The following is a 24268-nucleotide window of genomic DNA, read 5'->3' on the forward strand; positions in this document are numbered from 1 at the left end:
GAACTCACAACCTACCGATCTCAGGGTGAACACTCTAACCACTAGGCCACTGAGTAGGTCATGCTGGGTTTGATCCCTCGTCGGAGTTTTGTCAGGAAGGTTTGCAAATTTACATTTTGATTGTTAGATTTGTTATTTGGCTGTAGTGGCCTTGTGGTTAGAGTGTCCGCCCTGAGACTGGAAGGTCGTGAGTTCAAACCCCGGCCGAGTCATACCAAAGACTATAAAAATGGGACCCATTGCCTCCCTGCTTAGCACTCAGCATCAAAATGTTGGAATTGGGGCTTAAATAACCAAAGTGATTCCCGAGCGTGGCCACCGCTGCTGCTCACTGCTCCACTCACCTACCAGGGGAGTGAACATGGGGATGGGTCAAATGAAAAGGATCATTTCCCCACACAGTGTAAGTTGGGACTTTAACTTTTAACTTGAATAAAAATGATTAAACAATGACTTTCTGATTATTTTTCCTCATTTATTATTCATATGCATGAAATAGCATCACAGGTGGCTTAGAAGTACAATATGTATCATTAAGTGTTTCTAATAGATTTTCTGACTTTCTTGGACTAAATTAGACATCAAACTATTAGAAACATCTTTGAGCTTTACTAATGCAAAATACAACGACAATACTCAACCTAGAATGCATCTCTTAAAAGGGCAGTCACTCAAGGATTGTGCAGCTGTGCCTAATGAAATGTCCAGTGGTGGGGTTTTGGTGTATTTTTAGCACTCACCGTTGTTGCCGTGCTGTCATAACACGGTGCGGCGTGCGAAGGAGGGCGCCGGTGGCGGTCTTTTCTTTTTTATGGCATGGTCTCAGAAGGCACTTCTGCCTTATTAGACGCCTCGCACAAGGTCCAGGCCAGAAGTCATCGGGTTCACAAGAGAACCTTCTTGCACACACCTGAGCCTCGCAGGCAGGGAGAGGAGAAGGCTGCTCACTTCTGCCGAGGGGAGGTGTTCAGTTATTGGGTACCTGCTGCTTGGGGGTGGTAAACACCAGCAAGGACACATTAGGCACACCTGCACAATCCACTACACAACTTATTTGGGCTGGATACAGAATTGATGGGAAGTGGGACATGGAGAAGCTTGCCTTTGGGAGACGACCCGGCTCATTAGTCAAAACTAAAAAGGGACACTTGTTCAGCATCTATTTCTATCCCCTGCTTCTCTACAGAGCGTCTTGGACAGTTAGTTACCTGGCGGAGAGGCAGGTGTGTGTCAAACTATGTCAAGGACATGAATGTGGGAGGACTCTGAGCTCTACGCACAAGGATATGTAGGTGTACCTAATATGTGGGTAGGTAAACACGACCTGGCATGAAGCTTACTGTAAACTAAGGGTGCCTCCGTCCAATATTAATATCTGGTATCGGTGTGATATCAGCAAAAAAAAAAAAAAAAAAAAAAAAAAAAAGGATCGAATGATATCGGCTTGCATGTTAAATGTCCGATAATAGCAGTGACGTGCAGTCACTGGAGGCAGGTGAGGCGGGGCCTCACCTGCCATCATGGAAAGAAAAAAAATGTAAAAAGAAACAAAATTAATTAAATTGTTGTATGTATCCAGTGATTATACTATAAAGTTATTTTCCATTTAACTTCACCAGTTTTAGATTATTTTTATTCAAAAATCGCTGAATTTTCACATTTGCCGTTCAAATACTGAGAAGAGACGGTGCGGTGAACAGCAGCCAGTTGAGGCACGTCACTCAGTTGTGCCTCAACATGGATTGCGGACTCGGCTAACTGCTGGCCTGCTGTGCAGTGAGACTGTATTGCTATATGAACTATATTATACATTTCCATAGTTTACTTAGCTGAGGTATATAATGTACAGTGTATTTTGTCAACAACTGTATGTGTGTAACGTATTTCTTGTGCTGAACAATCATAAAACTGCTGCGAAGACGCACTGGCTGAGGCTCGCAGTAATCCCGCCTCCTTGTGCCGGTTAATGCACCCCCGCCGTAGAACGCACCCCCCGACGGGAGTGCCCCACCAACCAAACCCCACACCCAAACCCCCCCACGTGCTAGACCGAACCCACTCAAAAAAGTCACCCAACAAGAAGCCAAAAAGAGCAAAAACAACAATGCTCGTGTTGGAGGAGCCGCGAACGACTGCAGGGCCACAACATTAGGTACACCTGCAGACTGCAGCACGGATTTCATATTTCATTCATTCACAACTCCTCCAACACGAACATTATTGTTTTTGCACTTTTTGGCTTCTTATTAAATAACTTTTTTAAATAGATTCAATCTTGCACGTGGAAAGTTTAAGTGTGGGCTTTAGTTGATATAACACTCCCGTCAGGGGGTGCATTCTACGGCGGTGGTGCATTAATCCAGCACAACCATAACGTTTTTTTTATTAAATGTGCTTTTTTTGTGTGCTAGTTTGTATGTGTAAAGTTAAAGTTAAGTTAAAGTACCAATGATTGTCACACACACACTAGGTGTGGTGAAATTTGTCCTCTGCATTTGACCCATCCCTTGATCACCCCCTGGGAGGTGAGGGGAGCAGTGGGTAGCAGCGGCACCTCGCCCGGGAATTATTTTTGGTGATTTAACCCCCAATTCCAACCCGTGATGCTGAGTGCCAAGCAGGGAAGAATGAGATTTGAGATTTTAAACATAACCCGTTAACTGCTGCCAATCAAATGGTGAATAAGATACTCTTTAGGGTTCATATGTTTGTAAATCTGACTGTGATGAAGTCAGTGCCTCACCAGCCATGAACCTCACCACACGTCACTGGATACTAGGCAGTGCTGCAGCGTTTTTGCTTGTGCAAAGCTGGACAACCAGTTAACATCTAAATGTCCTCCAATAAGCACACAAGGATGGTCTTTTTTTCTATTTTAGTCAAGTCATTTACAAAAAGGTAAACATTGTAGGCTATGCGCTACTAGGAGGTAACAGCTACACAACAGCTAAGCACACAATAGCATACAAGCTAGGCATACGTAATAATTTAAAAATGCTGCAGTCTAAAACAGCACATTCGTCAACAAACTTAATTATAGTTGCATAATACTTACACGCACAAAGCCTCTAAGGCAGATGCGTATTAGAAAGTATCCAGTAACAAACGTGTCCGCATCATTCAACTTACTCCGTCATGAGCTTAATTTCATTAATCATAGGTGTCCCCAGAAGGACAAATTAGAGGATGGACAACCCCGGTTTACAGCTATCTCCTCAATGATTGGTCAAAAGGCACACATACGGTGCCATGTTACGTACCATTTTTCCGTGTAAACATGCCCTGTTGCGCGACATGGGGATGCGCCACTCGCAAAAAATGCGGCAAGCAATTGCATACCCAGAAAAGGATAAAAATATGGAAAATGATTGTTCGCCAGGAAGGCTGGAGAGCCAAGGAGTTTCTTGTGCGAGGTAAGCAAGCATGCATACGGATGGGGAAGGTGGTATATCTCACTCAGTAACAGTGAATTAATACTTTGCCAGACAAAATGTATTGCTTTCAAATTGCACATGTTCTGCATGTGTCACCAAAAATCCAAAATAAACTAATAAATATTGCAGTAAAAGGCAGCATTAGTTTAGAAGTTAATATGGCAATAATGAAATCAGAAAGTCATGAGTCGCCACAGCAAAACTTAATATATTTAAAAAAGCAAAAGTAAAAGCACAGGCATTTATAGCACAGTGATTACAATCAATACATTGGAGGCAGACAACACAGTTGACATACTTCACACAAACATCATAATTTATCCGTGATTGTTGGCCCAAAGCGAAGATTTTGGAAAAATGGGGGTAATACGTGTATTTTTGATCGTTTTCTGACGTACATTTTGCCAGCGGGAGCATGTTAAGGAGCCGCTCGTCACTAAACACTGCACAAATATAGCGGTGGAGTGCATCAAAAACAAGCCACAAAATTTCTCCAAAATTATCACATGAACTACTGCGATGTGATGTTCTATTGAAAGTTTATGAGCTGGAGTATATATTTAGAACTATATTTAGACTTGTCCGATAATATCGGCCGATAAATGCTTTGAAATGTAATATCGGAAATGATCGGTATCTGTTTCAAAATTATCGGTATCTGTTTCAAAAAGTAAAATGTATGACTTTTTTAAACGCCGCTGTGTACACGGACGTAGGGAGAAGTACAGAGCGCCAATAAACCTTAAAAGGCACTGCCTTTGCGTGCCGGCCCAGTCACATAATATCTACGGCTTTTCACACACACAAGTGAATGCAAGACATACTTGGTCAACAGCCATACAGGTCACACTGAGGGTGGCCGTATAAACAACTTTAACACTGTTACAAATATGCGCCACACTGTGAACCCACACTAAACAAGAATGACAAACACATTTCGGGAGAACATCCGCACCATAACACAACAGAACAAATACCCAGAACCCCTTGCAGTACTAACTCTTCCAGGATGCTACAATGTACACCCCCCCCCCCGGCCCCCCCACCCCACCCACCTCAACCTCCTCATGCTCTCTCAGGGAGAGCATGTCCCAAATTACAAGCCGCTGTTTTGAGGCATGTTAAAAAAAATAATGCACTTTGTGACTTCAATAATAAATATGGCAGTGCCATGTTGGCATTATTTTCCATAACTTGAGTTGATTTATTTTGGAAAACCTTGTTACATTGTTTAATGCATCCAGCGGGGCATCACAACAAAATTAGGCATAACAATGTGTTAATTCCACGACTGTATATATCAGTATCGGTTGATATCGGAACCGGTAATTAAGAGTTGGACAATATCGGAATATCGGCAAAAAAGCCATTATCGGACATCTCTAATTTAGACTTATTATTTTGGTTTATTTCATCAGGAACACAAACATCAGAAAGAAACTGTTGCATGCTTACTACGGGCATAGCTGCACACATCCTTGGCACCAAACATGGCTCATCTCATTGATTTGACCATACCCTCTCTATACGTGACTCTGAAATTACCGCTCCACTTCAACTTAAAGACAGCATTAAGTCCATTTCAGACAGTTAATAGGTTAGTGTTTTTCATACCTACCATTAGTCTGAATAATTTTACTTGTCGCTAACATTCCACACTGCGAAATCATACAAGTACGTACGATTCCTGCTAGAATCGTATCAGATCAATATCGGCCAAGGGCACACCCTTACAGATAAAGTGTGACAAAGCACATGTCTCATTTCAAACAAGTTGATGCTTTGTGTTGCAGTTGCCATGGTTACTGCTCTGCTACCAACGTACTGTACAAAGACCATGAACTATTTTAAATAATTTGCGGTTTTACAATTTTTAGCACCTTTTATTTCCCATGTCCTGTGTTACATGCGCCAAGAGGTTTGTTGTTTCGTCACTTTGGATTGAAGTGAAAAGGAACCATTCTGTATATCTAACAACCCCAATAAAGTGAACTGTAAAGAGACACTATAGTTAGAAACACAGCCATGACACGGGTGGGGGACACCGAGACTGCACCAATCACAAATTGATAGATGGTGTGGCAGTCCTGCAGGAGCATCCATTAATCCTCACAACGGTGTCCGAGTGCGCACATACAGGAGTGAGGCTTCAGGTGTAATTGCTGGCCATCACTCATAGCAGCACATGGTATCTTAAGGCCAGCAACAAACAGGAGAATTACAGTGTATACATTGGTACCTTCACACCTTGAAATACTAATAAAAACGTTTTTGTTTTTTTTATCTGTGACGGTGATATTTGTCGATTTAAAAAAAGATTGGTTCAAAAAATAAATACCGCCCTATACCACCAGAAATGTGTCGAGAACTTGTCACTTTATAGGTGCATCTAACAAAACAACAGTGACCTCTGCTGGACTTAAAACTGCAATAGCATGCAGTATGCCTGCACGACAGGAGTCACCAATGGCATCTTTTCATTTAATGTACGAGCCGATACCGCCACCATGTGATAGTTTCTAGTACTGCATTAGACCCACAGGGTCTGAACGTGCGGTATTAAAATGATCTCAGCTTCATTAACTCAAAAACAAAATGTCTCCAAAATGCTAAACTAGCTTGGCCTTTATATATTAGATACGAATACTATATTTTGACATGTATATGTATATATTCATATTTATTACTACTACGTCAGTGTGTATGTATATATATATATATATATATATATATATATATATAAATAAAAGACTAACATAGTAATAATAAACGTACTAGTCAACCGTTTGTTACGCTGTAAAATAGTTTGAAAGAATATTTTTTATAAATTCAATGTGACTCAGGTTCGCTACTCACGTGCCTTGCACCATCCTTCTTCCGTAACCTTTTCATTAGCTTACTAAATAGTTGGCGCTGTAGCAATACTAATAGGGGTCTAACATTGACCAAAAATGTCTTGTAGATAATTATTAGTTAAAAATGATCCACTTGCAGTATTTTGCTACCACTAACAGATTATATACAGGTTTCCAAATATCTAGTGTGCAAAAGCTTACATTGAATTTGGAAATGCTTGCCATATTTTTATTAGAATGAAATTACATTTAATTTAGCTGGACTTTGTTAAAAATATAAATGTTTAATAATGTACTACTGTAGTTTAATAAGCAATGGAGGCAGACTTTGCCACATTGGATACATTTAGTGGTTCAAATTTTCAGCATTTACCAGGGTTTATCAAAATACAGATGAATCCATCATGATTAATTGATTTGTTGGGGGCAGCGTGGCTAGGAAGGTAGAGCGGCCGGCCAGAAACTTGGGGGTTCCTGGTTCAGATCCAGCTTCCGTCAGCCGAGTCACTGCCGTTAAAAGTTAAAGTCCCAACAATAGTCACACACACACACACACACACACACACACACACACACACACACACACACACACACACACGGTGTGGTGAAACTATCCTCTGCATTTGACCCAAGCCCATGTTCACACTCTGGGAGGTGAGGGGAGCAGTGTGAGCAGCAGCAGTGGCCGCGCTCAGGAATCATTTTGGTGAATAAACCCCCAATTCCAACCCTTGATGCACAGTGCCAAGAAGGGAGGCAATAGGTCCCATTTTTATAGTCTTTGGAATGACTCGGCCAGGGTTTGATCTCACAACCTTCCAGTCTCAGGGCGGACACTAACCACAAGGCCTTGTTCTTGGGCAATAAATTGTACCCACCCTTGCTGGTGTAAACATAGCTTAGATGTAGGTGGGTTTTTCACTGTAAAAGTCATTGGCGAAAAAGCACTTTATAAAAAAAAAAGCGAGCAATTACCATACCACAGCTGCCCCATCTGCAACAAGGAATGACGTATGCATATATTGACACATCAGGGAAAGTTTCCAACCATATAGTCACTCAATACTTAATATTTGGAATTAAACTTGAAAAAAACTACTGTATACACATTGCAACATTGAGGAAATGTGTGTTTTGCAAAGTAGTGATGCAATTCTTGAGGTTATCAAATGTGGCCACACTGTGCGTTTTGGGATTCTCAAAAAAGTAAACCATTCTATAATTGTTGAACCGGTCATTTTATTCATTTAGTTAAAAATATGTGTTTATAACAATTGTGTCATTTAACAAACTGTACAATGTATTAAGCTAATGGTAAACAGTTAAACATGGTAATGAGTTTTAGTTCAGGTTTCCCCATACATTATCACTTTCAGTTAAGGTTTGGACATTTTTTTGAACAAGGTAACAGAAACGGTAAGTACACAAGCGCTTTTATTTGGACATTTATTCACGATAACTTCTCACATGATCCACGTCGACCCAAGCCAAATTTGGCTTAATTACAATATATAACATGATCCAAAAATGGATCAAAGTCACATGACATGTGCACAACTTGGGTCTTTTTAAACTGAGACTACAAGTGCCTTATGTCATTTAAAAAAAAAAGTCACCTTTCACGAGTCTTGGAAGACAGAGCTCCTGGGTCTCCCGCAGCAGAGCCTTTTGTCCCGGCGGGGGTGACCTGGAAAACTCTCAGACAGTGACAGAGGTTGCATGGAACCATGAAGGAAGCAACAAGCAGTGCAACAATACCTGCCCGGTGTTACCTGACTTGCAACCAGTGACCAGACCACAGCTCAGGTGCGTTTGGTCCACTCGTCGGGGCAGCGCGGAAGGCGGCTTGGGAGCGCTCCCTGACTGGGCGGGGAGGCGTCCAGTGCGCCACTGCGAGACAAATACAGCCCATGAATCGTGCGACAAACAAGCAGAAGTGCTTTCTTTCTTACGACTCAGTTCTGCAACATGACTTTTTTTTTTTACATTATGAAAACAAAAAAAAACAAAAAAGGTGTAAATGCAATATTCACACCTTTTCCGACAGGGAAAAGTTCCTCCGCCTTGAAGCAGTGCGAGGCCACGTCATTCCCCGTCATCCGGGTTACCAACATGGGCCAAACATGTCCTCAAAGTCCCTCTGTTGGAAGGCAAGACAATTCTCGTAATAATCAGAATCCAGCGCTGTGTAAACACGACTGGGTGAAAGGCATTCGCCGTATAAAAGAGACGGCGTACCCAGCGATTCGGTTGGTTTGTGGGAGTCATTGCTACTCGCCGCCATGTTGTCTAGTTCATGCTCGTTGATCAAGTACTGTGTGGTGTTCTCCGGCGCCATTGCTCCGGCAGGAAGCCGCCGCGCACAGGCCGCGGCTCGTCGGTCCTCCCGTCGGTCCACGCTGTAAGGGACACCGAGGAGTCTCGCCGCCCGTCGCTGTTCCCGTCGTTGGAACTTCCCGCTGGTCTGCTTGGCGGCGGTGCCTCGACACGATCCGAAGGCCTCGTCCTCCTCGGCGGTGACGCGCAGCTGCGTCCAACGCAGCTTTGCTGGAGGCTTCAAAGTTAGCCGAAGAGAGTCAATGTGTTTGGAGCTGGTCATATCCATCGTTTCAATGCACATCTCAAGCTCGGAGATAGGAAATAATGTCAATTTAAAATATATATTATTAATATATATTCTCGTAATTTTTTTTAAAAATCCTACACGGTTTCGACAAGGCCAACCTAGCACTGCGACCATACACTTCGACGATGTCTGCGCGTCAGCAGCTCGGCGCTTTTATGCAAAGGGTTTACCCAGAATGCACTGCTTTGGTTATACTTTGTGACGCTACTGCCACGTAGCGGTGTGGAGGGGCGTCATGCTTTTACGCAAACCCCGAAGAAGTTTCCAGAAAACAATAGCCTGAACACTTTTTTTCTCAAAACAAGCAAACATGTTTTCATATTTAACACAAATATTCTAATAATAAACAACATTTTCAGTTCAACACTTTTATATAGCAATGTATATAGCTGGCTAGCAAGATAAGTATCTTAGCTATCTGATTGAGACTTTTATTAGTAGGTTGCACAGTGAAGTACATATTCCGTACAATTGACCACTAAATGGTAACACCCGAATAAGTTTTTCAACTTGTTTAAGTCGGGGTCCACTTAAATTGATTCATGATACAGATATGTACTATCATATATACTGTAATCATAATACAGTCATCACACAAGATAATCATCAGGGTGTATACATTGAGGGTGTGTAGGCTTGGTTGTTATCATCAGTCATCAACAATTAAGAACAGAGAAATTGATATTGAAACAGTGTAGGTCTGACTTGGTAGGATATGTACAGCAAGTAGTGGACATAGAGAGAGAGAGATCAGAAGGCATAAGAAAAATATCTGTATTTGATTGTTTACATTTGATTATTAACAACAATCCAGGGAGGGTGCTAGTTTAGGGTTGAAGTTGCCTGGAGGTGCACTTTTATTGCGGTTTTGAAGGAGGATAGAGATGCCCTTTCTTTTATACCCGTTGGGAGCGCATTCCACATTGATGTGGCATAGAAGGAGAATGAGTTAAGACCTTTGTTAGATCGGAATCTGGGTTTACGTGGTTAGTGGAGCTCCCCCTGGTGTTGTGGTTATGGTTAAGGAAGTAGTTTGACATGTACTTCGGTATCAGGGAGGTGTAGCGGATTTTATAGACCAGGCTCAGTGCAAGTTGTTTTACTCTGTCCTCCACCCTGAGCCAGCCCACCTTGGAGAAGTGGGTAAGAGTGAGGTGGGATCTGGGGTGGAGGTCTAGAAGTAATCTGACAAGCTTGTTCTGGGATGTTTGGAGTCTAGATTTGAGGGTTTTGGAGGTGCTAGGGTGCCAGGAGGTGCATGCGTAATTGAAAAACCCTCATGGTGCTTTTGTTGACCAGAGAGGAGATTCTATAGAGAAATCTCGTTCGTTGGTTGACCTTTTTGATTACCTTGGTTGCCATTTTATCACAGGAAAGATTAGCCTCTAGAATGGAACCTAGGTAGGTGACCTCATCTTTCCTGGTGATAACAATGTCACCCACTTTTATAGTGAAGTCATTGACTTTCTTAAGGTTGATGTGGGACCCAAACAGGATGGATTCTGTTTTACCCAAGTGTATGGATAGCTTGTTGTCAGCGAACCAGGTGCAAGTTCTACAGAGTTCAGCAGAGGATTTTCTCCACCTGTGACTTGTTTGTCTGATACTAGCAGGGCAGTGTCATCCGCAAACATCATATACATCTAATACATAGTATTAGTATACAATAGTATCTAATACAATACAAATATGCATTTATTCATAGAGATTTTACGAAAAAAAAAATGGAAAAAGGAGACTCTTGGGTCTCCAAGTACCACCATAACGACCAACCCAAAATACGATCAGGCAGTGGGCCTAAGTATTCATTAAAAACAAGGCGGTGGCTAATTATATATATATATATATATATATATATATTTTGGCCATGATGCACAGTTTGAACAGTAACACTGTGTTTGAATATAGGACAATACAAGTTTACTTTAATCAAGTGATTCATTTGCATACCACTAGATCAGTGGTTCTTAACCTTGTTGGAGGTACCGAACCCCACCAGTTATATGCGCATTCACTGAACCCTTCTTTAGTGAAAAATAAAATGTTTTTTTTTTCCAAATTCAAGACAAAGTTATATGTTTTGGTAACACTTTAGTATGGGGAACATATTCTAAGTAACAAAGACTTAATTTAGAGTTATTTGGTTAGGGTTAGGGCCAGGGTTAGGGTTATAATAAGGCCATGCCGAATAAGGCATTAATAAGTACTTAATAATGACTAGTTAAGAGCCAATATGTTACTAATTTGCATGTTAATAAGCAACAAATTAATGATGAATATGTTCCCCATACTAAAGTGTTACCATGTTTTTTACTGGTGCACAAAATGAACCGTGCATGAACATCACCTTGTTCAAAGAACAAAACCAACACAGTGCATAAACTCACAACAAATTACACACTTGCAAATCAGTCTGACTTCTGCTGTTGCCGTATCCGTAATACGCCCATAGGGAGAAGATTTTATTTACACGATGAGCCAGGTGGGCTTTGACCTCCGCCGAACCCCTGAGCCCGACTCACTGAACCCCTAGGGTTCGATCGAACCCAGGTTAAGAACCACTGCACTAGATGTAGCCCAGTACCACATTATGAGAATCACAGATACAGTATATGTCATCCAATCATATATCATATCATATATTATCATCCATCCTTCCATTTTCTACCGCTTGTCCCTTTTGGGGTCGCGGGGGGTGCTGGAGCCCATCTCAGCTGCATTCTGGCGGTATCATATTCATAACATATCATACAACATCTAAGATGTTGTATCACTTAGCATAAAACAAAATTGCATCATATATTGTATCATATATATACTGTTTTAAATATTATATCAATTATGTAACATCATATTTTATTATTATTATTAGGGCATTACGGTGGGACAGGGGTTAGTGCATGTGCCTGACAATACAAATCTGGTTCTTTATGTGTGGAGTTTGCATGTTCTCCCCATGACTGCGTGGGTTCTCTCCGGGTACTCCAGCTTCCTCCCATACTTAACACATATCTTCTAATAATAAACAACATTTTTAGTTCAACACTTTTATATAGCAATGTATATAGCTGGCTAGCTAGATTAGTATATTTGCTATCTGTTAGGCTATTACAATAAAATATGCATTTATTCATAGGGATTTTACGAAAATAAATGGAAAAAGCAGACTCTTGGCTCTTCCAAGTACCACCATAATGACCAACCCAAAATAGGGTCAGGTAGTGGGCCTAAGTATTCATTAAAAACGAGGCGGTGGTTAATTATGTTTAATATTTTTGGCCACAGTTTGAACAGTAACACTGTTGGATTATAGGACAATACAAATTTACTTTAATCAATTGAGTCCTTTGCATACCACCAGATGTAGCCCAGTACCACATTATGAGAATCACAGATATATGTCATCCAATCAAATATCATATCATATATCATATCATATAGTATCATATTCATATTATACAACAATATATTGTATCAGTAAGTATTGAACAAAATCGTATCATATATTGTATCATATATATATACTGTATTAAATATATAAATTGTTTTGTAACATACCATAACATAAAATGTCATGCCATGTTTCACATCATCATCATAATATTATTATTAGGGCATCATACAATACATATCATGTTATATCATGTCATTTTTTATGGGACGGCGTGGCGCAGTGGAAGAGTGGCCGTGCGCGACCCGAGGGTCCCTGGTTCAATCCCCACCTAGTACCAACCTCGTCATGTCCGTTGTGTCCTGAGCAAGACACTTCACCCTTGCTCCTGATGGGTGCTGGTTAGCGCCTTGCATGGCAGCTCCCTCCATCAGTGTGTGAATGTGTGTGTGAATGGGTAAATGTGGAAGTAGTGTCAAAGCGCTTTGAGTACCTTGAAGGTAGAAAAGCGCTATACAAGTACAACCCATTTATCATTTATTATCATTATTGTACCATCATCCCATATATTGTATCGTATATCATATCCTCTATTGTGACATATATCAAATTATTTTATATTATAATATGTATCATATTTCATGTCATTATATACCATACCATGTATCATTTATCATTTCATTATGTGTCCATTGTATTTCATATTATGTGTCATACATCATAAATATCATATATGATGTATATATCACATCATGTGTCATATATAATCATATACTGTATAATGAAATATCTCCTAACCATATCACTATAACCATACAACCATATTATACATCATATTATGTGTTATGTATGATATTTAATACAATGTAACGTATCTATCAGTCATATTCACATCATTATAATGTATAATTTTATCATTATGTATAATATGTCCTTTAATTATGTATCATATATCATATCATTATATCTAATATAAAGAATCATATATCATATTATATAACATCATCATATGTCATACATTACATTATTAGTTATGTAGTTACTGTATGCTCCACATAACATGTCATATTCATATCATTATATATCACATTGTATACCATATATCATGATATACCATATCATGTCTGATATATATCCATCCATCCATTTTCTACTGCTTGTCCCTCTTGGGGTGGCGGGGGGTGCTGGGGCCTATCCCAGCTGCATTCGGTCGGAAGGCTGGGTACACCCTGGACAAGTCGCCAACTCATCATAGGGCCAACACAGATAGACAGACAACATTCACACTCACATTCACACACTCGGGCCAATTTAGTGTTGCCAATCAACCTATCCCCAGGTGCATGTCTTTGGAGGTGGGAGGAAGTATGATATATCATGCATCACATATCATATCAGCCTTGCGTTGAGGTGGCGACTTGTCAAGGGTGTACCCCGCCTACCGCCTGAATGCAGCTGAGATAGGCTCCAGCACCCCCCCCCCGTGACCCCAAAAAAGGGACAAGTGGTAGAAAATGGAATGGAATGGGAATGTAACATGTATCCTTATATATCATATGGAGTATCATTTATCATTATGTCATATATCAAGCATCATTTCCAGTATCATCATGTCACATTATATCATATATCATATATGACATCATGTCATATCGTATCAAGTATTATGTATCATGCCATATATCATATATCATATTAAGTTTAATTTATTATGTTATATCATCACATATCATACACTATAGCTCTGTGATTGATTGATGACCAGAATACAGTTGGACCTTTTCCCCAGCTGGTGTAGGCTCCAGCTCTCTGTGAACCCCAACTGAACTGGATAAACGGCATAGAAAACCAATGAATAGATCATGTACAGCAGGAAGGGGATTTATATGGCCACATTTGTTGCGGTTTACCTGTCACGTGAAACGTGACAATTTTGTGCCGTGCACTATCCCCTTTAGCCGCCAGATGGCAGTAGAGTGTTGAATATCTTAAAATGTCTTTGGTGGTAATTCCAACTTTGACCACAGCGCCAGTTGCTACGTAGAGCGGCACTTTCCGTCATTTTCAGCAGACTGCATTAAAAATGATTAAAACCCCTCTTCCTCTTAATGCGAGATCCACCCAGGAATGGGGCCATAGGAATCCTTCCCCTACTGTAGTATAAACAGACAGACAACCGTTTACACTCAAATCATTTAATAATATACGATAAGATGTAATACAATACAATACAATATAATATAATGTATTTTAATGTAATAAAAATGAACATCCAACTATCTACTGTGTTGTTTAGTCGTTCAGATCACACACTCAGGGAGAACTTGCCTCTCCATCAATTGTGAGTCAGATGTGCAAACCACTACCACGCCATGTGGCATGCATTATAGTAGCATACTAAAATACCTTGAAACAAAATCTATACAAAAAAAATACATCTATGATGTGTATAATTTGTTTTGCAGAGAGAAAATGCATTATTTTATATATTCGACCACTGGGAGGCAGTGTTTGCTCGCTTGAGCGAGCTCATGTTTGACACTAGAGGGCAGTAATGAGCAGCACATATACACGCACACACACACACACACACACACACACACACACACACACACACACACACACACACACACACACACAGAGTCCCATTGTGTTTTGGAAGGATAAAAGCTCTAGAAAAAAAATGCCCCCTTTTTGTCCCCCCCTCGGTTCCCTCTCAGGATGAGTGCTCCTGTGATTAGTGTCTCTTTGCAAAAGGAACTGGAACACTTTCACTTTCACAACTATGCAGTAATGCAATGCAATAATGCGGTTGTCTGCTGTACTTGTATACATGTGCATTCTATTTTTTTAAAAAAAGCACAATTATTGCGACCCCAAAAAGGACAAGTGGTAGAAAATGGATGGATGGATGGATTGTGTGTCCATAAGTTGTAGCATCGGTGTTGTTTAAAAAAAAATGCTGCTTGTTTTTAGGACGATGTGTGTTTACATGTCGTGTCCAGACCATGTTGAAGTAAAAAAACAACCTCCAGACAGGTGGTTTGCATCCACCAGCCTCCTGCTTAATGCAGAAGCCATACTGTGGTGTCTTAATCTCAACAATGAAACAAACTAATGTGTTTTCTCTAATGTGTGGGATGTGACACAATCAGAAAAGAAACCAGCGCGTTGATGGAACACTTTACCAGCGTTTACAGAGTCTGTTAATAGACGTGCATCATGCGGGCCTGTGCTGCTTGTTTCAAAAGCTGGGCAGAGTTCAAGTTTCCTCTGCAGTGCGGCGGTCTATTCAAGGAGGACAGGGCGGGAGGAAGCAGAATGCCACTGGGCCCAAAGGAACCATCCTAAAAAGTCATCAGTGTGCACACTAACTAGCATCCATGCCTGTTTTCTGTTTTTGGGTCCAATTTTCTTGCGCTCATTGATTTTTAGTTATAATAATAATAATAATAATAATAATAATAATAATAATTAGCTTTATTGTCTCTGAAGAGAAATTTGTCTCGGACAAGACACAGCATTTTACATACACACATACATACATACATACATACACACATACTGTCACGGCCAGGGCGCATTCCAATGCGCACTCATGTGTGCGCTCTGCTGATTGCGCCTCCAAGAGCGAACCTGCGCGCGTCACTCTGGCAGAGGCTGCGCCGGTGCACAGCTGCAATCAATCACCGGCAATCATCACACCTGAAGCCGATCATCAGGCCTGCCTTCACAAACCTGCACAACCTGCTATCCTGTGAAAGAACGTCGTCATCTGTTCCCGTACAGTAAGCCGACTAACAAAGCTCTATGCAAGACTCTCTCTGTGTTTCTCCACCGTCGTGTTTGATTGGTCTCGTGTCCTCCTTGTCGTCCTCCCTGCAGCCTGCCTTCATTCCACGATACGAGCTGTGTGTCTCGTCTTCCCGCGTTCCCTCTGTTTCCTTGGCTGCCTCTTAGATCTCGACATCTCGCTTGGACACGGACCTTCGACGTCTCGCTATAGCCCCCGACTTCCTGCCTGCTCACGGATCTACGAGCCTGCCTTGCCCCTTTTGGACTTGCCTCTCGCACAACAGTCAATCTCCACACATAGTCTCACTCACACACACACACACACACTCTTTGGATTCGTCACACTCCATTCCCTTGTTTATTTGTATTATTATTTGTTATTTATATGTATAGTGTATATATATAAATAAATAGAGCTTAAACGACATCCGCCCTGTATGTGCCGTCTCCTTCCTCCTGTACAAACATAACACTTACAGTTCATCCGACAATACAGTGACGACAGTGAACAGTGCGCAGGTATGTCAGTTAGTTATGAGGTCACACATTATGTGCTAATGAACTTGCTTTTTTTTTTAAACTAAAAATATGACAAGAACGCCATCGTTGATCTCATGTTACCATTAGTGGTTTAACAGAACATACATCTCTATTTTTCACAATTACTAATTATATTCGATAAAAACAGTTCTAGTGCAGCGTTCAGGCTCGTCACAGCTGTCTCGTACACACGCGCACGCAAGCACTTGCACAAAAGCAGTCCAAAAGAAGCAACGGACAATTTGCACTCGTGCTGTTATTTTTATTTAATTTAATTGTTTTAATTAATGTATTTATTTTTATTTGTTTTTTATTTTATATTAATAGGTCCCAACAAAATAATGCACAATAATACAATAATAATACAATTTCAATTCCAAAACCAGAGCCGGACCAACAACATTCAGAATAGCAATCAACAGAGCAACTGAGAGGACACACAAACATGACACAAAACAATCCAAAAGTAGTCAAACAAAAATTAATAACATCCACAACAGTATCAATATTAATACGATTTCCAACATAGCAGTGATTAGAAATCCCTCATTTACATTATCGTCACAAAATAAAATACAAACATTTAAAAACTGAATAATAGTGTCACAGTGGCTTACACTTGCATCACATCTCATAAGCTTGACAACACATTGTGTCCAATATTTACCATAAACATAAAATAAGTCATATTTTAGTTTAATTTAATAGTTAAAACAAATTTAAATAATTGATACCCTATTCCAATATATGACCCATTAATTTCTCATTTCTAAATGCACTTTTTTCTGCTGATATTATCTCCATATAGCTTGTGTGTACCAGTCAGTATGAGTTGGACTATCTACAGTTACCCATTTTTTTTAATATTACCCTTCTTGTTATGATGCATATTGAAATAAATGCATTTTTATTCTTATTGAATTGATGCAGATCACCAATAATACAAGTATGCAGTGTCATTAGGATGTTTATAGGAATGTGATTGCTTCGTTTGTTGTTTACAACCATAATTATTTTATTCTCGTGACTTTCCCACAATAAATGAACAAGAGTTCCCTCAGCTGCCCGACACTTCATACATAACTTTCTAACTACTGCACCAATTTTAAACAGCTGAGAAAGTGTAAAATACAATCTATTCAAGATCTTAAATTGACTCAGCTTATTTTTACAAATATCTCATGTTGTTATGATAAGCAGTCCCTCCAGGAATTTGAGACGCACGCAAATTCAATCAACCCTTGCGAATTATGCGAGGCCTCGCAACTTCGCGGCATCATTTTCGCCAATGCAAGTTGTCTCAACTTTCTAATCAACACCTGTGTTTTGTTTCTTGTGTAGACGAAGCAGGGACAACAACATGCAACAGCATGTAGCTCAGACCTACGTTATGTTCCTGTCTACAGTGCTAAGCCTTCTGGGTAACGTAGTACTTTCAATTCCTAGTTTACATGTGTAGTTATTTAACATTTATGTATGCAGTTCAAGACAATTAAGAACATATTTTCATTTGCAATGTTGACTTAAAGCAGGAAAAAAAAGCAGCATTTACATGTTAGAGATGTTGAAGTGTGATGAGAATCTCTCTCATTTACCAACATAAATGATGGCTATAATTCGCTCTCGACAGTTCACAAATGCTCTTGACATGCAGAGGTTAATTTTTAAGTGTAAAACATACATAGAGAATGTCTGCAACTTGGGAACGACAATAAGGAACCCTTTAGTGGAGTTTCTTTCTGTAGTAATCATTTAATATTTCTATTATTAGCTATCATGAATTAAAACAATTAGACAATGAGCTCTGAGTATGTGCTTTTGCTGCCATCGTCTTTTAAGTCTATGAGGTATAAAAAGAGTAAAACATCAAAACAGTATTTTGTTTTGAAATCCTGTACTTTTTGAGGTTATTATTATTATTTGGAGTTGTTTGCTGTTTTCCTGTGTGTAGTGTTTTAGTTCTTGTCTTGCGCTGCAATTTTGGTGGCTTTTTCTCTTTTTTTTGGTATTTTCCTGGAGCAGTTTAAGGTCTTCCTTTGAGCGATATTTCCCGCATCTACTTTGTTTTTATCCTTCTTCGTGGGGACTTTGTCGATTGTCATGTCATGTTCGGATGTTACATTGTGGACGCCATCTTCGCTCCACAGTAAGTCTTTGCTGTCGTCCAGCATTCTGTTTTTGTTTACTTTGTAGCCAGTTCATTTTTAGTTTCGTTCTGCATAGCCTTCCCTGAGCTTCAATGCCTTTTCTTAGGGGCACTCACCTTTTATTTATTTTTGGTTTAAGCATTAGACACCCTTTTACCTCCACGCTGCCTCCCGCTGTTTCCGAAATCTACAAAGCAATTAGCTACCTGCTGCCATCTACTGATATGGAAGAGTATTACACGGTTACTCTGCCGAGCTCTCGACAGCACCGACACTCAACAACAACACATCATTTACAGACTATAATTACTGGTTTTTTTACCCTAAATCGGTGAAATTAGATAATCTCCCACGGCACACTAGACTGTATCTCACGGGCACACTAGTGTTCCGCGGCACAGTGGTTGAAAAACACTGGCTTAAGAGATATTCCTGGCTCTGAATTTGCTCATTGCTATTTTTATGTTTTTGTGCATTACTTGTTGCCGTCATCATTAAACGAACAGGTTACTCATCAGTTACTCAGTACTTGAGTAGTTTTTTCACAACATACTTTTTACTTTTACTCAAGTAAATATTTGGGTGACTACTCCTTACCTTTACTTGAGTAATAAATCTCTAAAGTAACAGTACTCTTACTTGAGTACAATTTCTGGCTACTCTACCCACCTCTGCGTTTGTGTGTGCGTGTGTGTGTGTGTGTGTGTGTGTGTGTGTGTGTGTGTGTGTGTGTGTGTGTGTGTGTGTGTGTGTGTTGACCCTGATCTAATGAGGTGTGCGTGCGTGTGTGTGTGTGAGTGTTGACCCTGATCTAATGTGGTCTATTAATATCCCCAAGCAGGTTTGCTGCATGGAGTAAGAAAGGCTGCACTCTCTGCACGCACACCACACTCTTTCGCTCGGAGAAGATTGTGAGGAAAAAGAGAGCAGAAAGAGGAGAGGGAGATGAGGTGGAAGGTCGAGAGCTGCGAATCAAATCAGTGACGAACATGACACAATTCATGCCTGTTTTCCCATTTGGTGCTGACATGTGCATGATGTTAAAAAAAGAAAGAGGCGAAAGGTACTGAACTAAGAATGAAGGAAGTCTTCTCTGCAGGGCCCCAAATCCACTTAGTTTGTTTTTGCATCTGTTTTCCCACAAAACTGTCCGATGTCTTCCTGAAAGCTTGCACAATTGGTCATACAAGCAGGAGGAATCGTAGCAAAATAATACATGGAGAGTAGATTCCCAGTGAATGCATGGCTGATTATTCCTTAACAGCTGAGTCAGCAAGGTCATATAGGCACATCCAGTTGTATGCAGAAGTGGAGACACAGCATGTTTTTTTGCGAATACAACATTGGTTTCCTTTTTCTTTCCTGTTACTGCAGTTTCTTTTTTACTGTCTTTTGTCAGTATCATTGTTTTCTGCATCAGATTACCGTAATTTCCTGGCGAGAGCACACCAGTATTTAAGCCACACTCACCAAATTTTAGAATAAATATTTTTTTTTACATGTATTTACCGCAACGGACCACAAGCCACAGCTATATACAGGTACAAATGATTTTGCAGATTTATATTGACATACCTTAATTGTTTCCAAACAATGTCTGTCACATGGCAGTAAAACATCTGATCGAACAAAACAGAAGTCATCGTCATGGACCCACTAGCTCTACAATTAGCTAAACAGACTCAACAAAGTCCACCGTGACGTTTTGGTGAGTTTACGAAACTAAAACAAGACTAAAAAGAATGCCATTGTAAGTTAATAATACTAACACAGACACTTGTAAATGTGTTAGCATATTAGCTGAGGCTAGCAACGCTAGCTTGATTACATTACCATAGCACCTACAAATATGCATGAAAACTGTCAGAATAATTGTATCTAAGTTATCACAAAACTTTGTGTTACATTGAGTTCAGCTCGCCCTGCGAGAGGACAAAAGCTGTCTTTGATCCTACCAAGCAGAAGGCTTGTAAAACTCCACTGTGTACGATGGGAAGCGACATGAAGGTGTCGGTTTCTCTCTTCTATTGTAATCCACAGGAAGATTTTATCTTGACCCGAGATCTACAAAGTGGAGAGGAGGCAGGGCCTGACCCCTCTGTAGGCACCTTTTCTTTGAACTGTTTTGTGACCGAGGGCAACGGCTGTTTACGACCTTTTCTTTGAACTTTTTTGTAACCAAAGGCGATGGCTGTTTACGACCCCCCTCCCTTAGAAGCAGCTGTTGCCATATAATCAGGGAAAGTGCAAATAAAATAGGAGGCGTACAGGTCTACGCGTTTCTCCTCAATTGAGCCGAATTGAATTCTGTCGCTGTTTAATTCCTTGCTTCTTGTCTTGTTTAATAGATGTCATCAGTGTTTGAACCTGACAAAAACACTTCCACAGCCATCACACTTGGGACTGTTTAATAAGTATGAACTGTTTTACTTATATTATAGAACTTACAAACGTTGTTTGGAGTGATGAATGAAAAATAATTTCATGTAGAAATGCTATAGATGAATAGAAGATGAAATGGCACTTGTACTTATACAAGTTCCAATATGTGAAAATTGTTATATTTTGGGGGTCCCGTAAATGAAATTTCAAAATTGGCTCTCTAACGCCACCTTTAAAATAGCCCCTCTTACCAGTTTCACGTCTCGACACGAAAATCCCAAGATATGTCTATCATGACGAGACACACATAAAAGTAATGGAACCTACACCTGAAAAGGAACAGAAAGTCAGCCATTTTGGGTTTTGTCTTCCATTTTACAGCGGAAAAAAGGGGGTCGCGCTTTAACGAACTCCTTCTCGGGACTTCGGCCAAATGAGATGCTTTTAAAATTACATATACTACATAAAGAAGTGATGAAAGATTTCGAACAAATTTTGGCGCCAAACATTGATCCGATGATTCACCACAAATCATGAAAGGTTAATAACTTCTTTTTTTTGAATGTTTTTACATTTTTTGCAGAGTAAATAAATGTTTTATTGCAGTACCGTATTTTTCAGAGTATAAGTCGCACCGAAGTATAAGTCGCACCTGCCGAAAATGCATAAAAAAGAAGGAAAAAAACATATATAAGTCGCACTGGAGTATAACTCGCATTTTTTGGGGAAATGTATTTGATAAAACCCAACACCAAGAATAGACATTTGAAAATAAATAAAGAATAGTGAACAACAGGCTGAATAAGTGTACGTGTATCAGTGGTCCCCAACCTTTTTGTAACTGCGGACCGGTCTACGCTTGAAAATTTGTCCCACACACCGGGGGGGACAAATACAATCATGTGTGCTTACGGACTGTATCCCTGCAGACTGTATTGATATATATTGATATATAATGTAGGAACCAGAAATATTAATAACAGAAAGAAACAACCCTTTTGTGTGAATGAGTGTGAATGAGTGTAAACGGGGGAGGGAGGTTTTTTGGGTTGGTGCATTAATTGTAAGTGTATCTTGTGTTTTTTATGTTGATTTAATTTTATAAAAAATTGTTTTAGTTTAATTTCTTGTGCGGCCCGGTACCAATCGATCCACGGACCGGTATCGGGCCGCGGCCCGGTGGTTGGGGACCACTGCGTTATATGACGCATAAATAACCAACTGAGAACGTGCCTGGTATGTTAACGTAACATATTATGGTAAGAGTCATTCAAATAACTATAACATATAGAACATGCTATACGTTTACCAAACAATCTGTCACTCCTAATCGCTAAATCCCATGAAATCTTATAAGTCTAGTCTCTTACGTGAATGAGCTAAATAATATTATTTGATATTTTACGCTAATGTGTTAATAATTTCACACATAATCACTCCTGAGTATAAGTCGCACCCCCGGGCCAAACTATGAAAAAAACTGCGACTTATAGTCCGAAAAATACGGTACATACTATTGTAACGTTCTGATCGCATTGTTCCCCAGATGTGGAACGACAGGCAGGAAGCAGTGTGAAGGTAAGAATAGTCGTTTGAATCCTCTGGGGTTATGTACAGGGGGGAGTAGACGGCACAGACACAAGGGGGCGTAGTTATATATATATATATATATATATATATATATATATATATATATATATATGTATATATAAATAAATAAAATAACAAAACAATAAATATATGAACTAGAGAGTGTAGTGTGACAAAATCCAAGAGTGTGTATGGTGTGTGACTAAGTGTGGGAATTATTTGTTATGTGTTACCGGGAGTGTTGAGCGAGAGGCGGAAGTCCCGGAGGGGTAAGGCAGGCTCAAATGTCCTTGAGGCACGCAGGAAGTCAGGGGGCTATAGCGGGGCGTAGGAGGTCCGTGTCCAGGCGAGAGGTCAAGATCCAAGGGGCAGTCCGGGAAGCAGGGGGAACAAGGAATGACGAGACACAGCACATCAACGCGGGAACGGATGTCTACAGTAGAATCGACAGGGAGGACATGAGACAATCAATAACACAGGGAAGAAAAACACAGAGAGCAAAGTGTGCATATATCAGGCTTAGTCGGCTTACGGTACACGAACGGATGGTTACGTTCTGCCACGGAATGCAGGTCTGCACTGGCTTAAGAAGCCCAGGAAGATCATCAACGACAGGTGCGCTGAGTACTGATTGATTGCGGCTGTGCACCGGAGCAGCCCCTGCAGGAGTGGCGCGCTCAGGTGCGCTCTCGGAGGTGCAATCAGCAGAGCGCACAGATGAGCGCGCATTGGAATGCGCCCGGGCCGTGACATCAAGCAAGGCAAAAGTACAAAACAAACAGCGCGGTGCTCGGAGAAGGAACCGTGCACATTGAGAAGCTCAATGCTTACTTAGCATAGCATGAACAAGCAAGGAAGTTTGTAAACATGAAACATATACTGTGGCAACACACTGGTACAAAACCTCTCTGATCTACCAAGAGTCAGGTGCGAATAATCAGCGCTCAAGCGACCAGAGGAAGGAGCGCTGAAACAGAAATAGACCTTAAACTTAAAGAAAACTATAACCAACACAAAAGACATGACCTGTTGGAACAGGTCATGACATCCATGTTGTTATTTGTCAGTTACATTCCCCTTTATGTAACTTAGTATACATTTGTAAAATGTCACTTTTGGTTCACATACGCCCCACTTTTCATATTAATTGTTTTTTGCCGAAAAGGTTTGCGCCCAGTTTCATATAGGCTACGGCCAAATATTATACCAAAAACCTAGTTTGTCTGCTTGCATATCATTCTGTGTTTGTGCTTTATTTAAATACATTATATTGCCAAAAGTATTTGGCCACCTGCCTTGACTCACATTTGAAGTTGAAGTGCCATCCCATTCCTAACCCATAGGGCTCAATATGACCTTTGGAAGCTTTTACAGCTTCAACTCTTCTGGGAAGGCTGTCCTCAAGGTTGCGGAGTGTGTTTATAAACATTTTCCACCATTCTTCCAAAAGCGCATTGGTGAGGTCACACACTGATGTTGGTCGAGAACGCCTGGCTCTCAGTCTCCCA

At 40.4% G+C, this 24268-nt stretch overlaps 1 long non-coding RNA gene across 5 annotated transcripts in view; it reads right to left on the minus strand.

The window, feature by feature from the left end:
• The window catches only part of LOC133605658 (uncharacterized), a 140421-nt gene extending 131376 nt beyond the window's left edge, over positions 1-9045 (minus strand). For 3 of the 5 annotated variants that reach the window (XR_012050477.1, XR_012050475.1, XR_012050474.1), the window contains exons 1-3: positions 8528-9045; positions 8325-8429; positions 7906-8179 (exon numbers count right to left, since the gene is read on the minus strand). This is a non-coding gene — a long non-coding RNA (uncharacterized lncRNA). Of the gene's footprint in view, positions 1-740; positions 951-7705; positions 8180-8324; positions 8430-8527 lie in introns of those variants that run through there. The other 2 variants (XR_012050476.1, XR_009815163.2) reach the window with 2 other exon arrangements.
• Positions 9046-24268: the final 15223 nt, after the last annotated feature.

This window comes from Nerophis lumbriciformis, linkage group LG05, assembly GCF_033978685.3.
Source record: "Nerophis lumbriciformis linkage group LG05, RoL_Nlum_v2.1, whole genome shotgun sequence".
NCBI classification, from domain to species: domain Eukaryota; kingdom Metazoa; phylum Chordata; class Actinopteri; order Syngnathiformes; family Syngnathidae; genus Nerophis; species Nerophis lumbriciformis.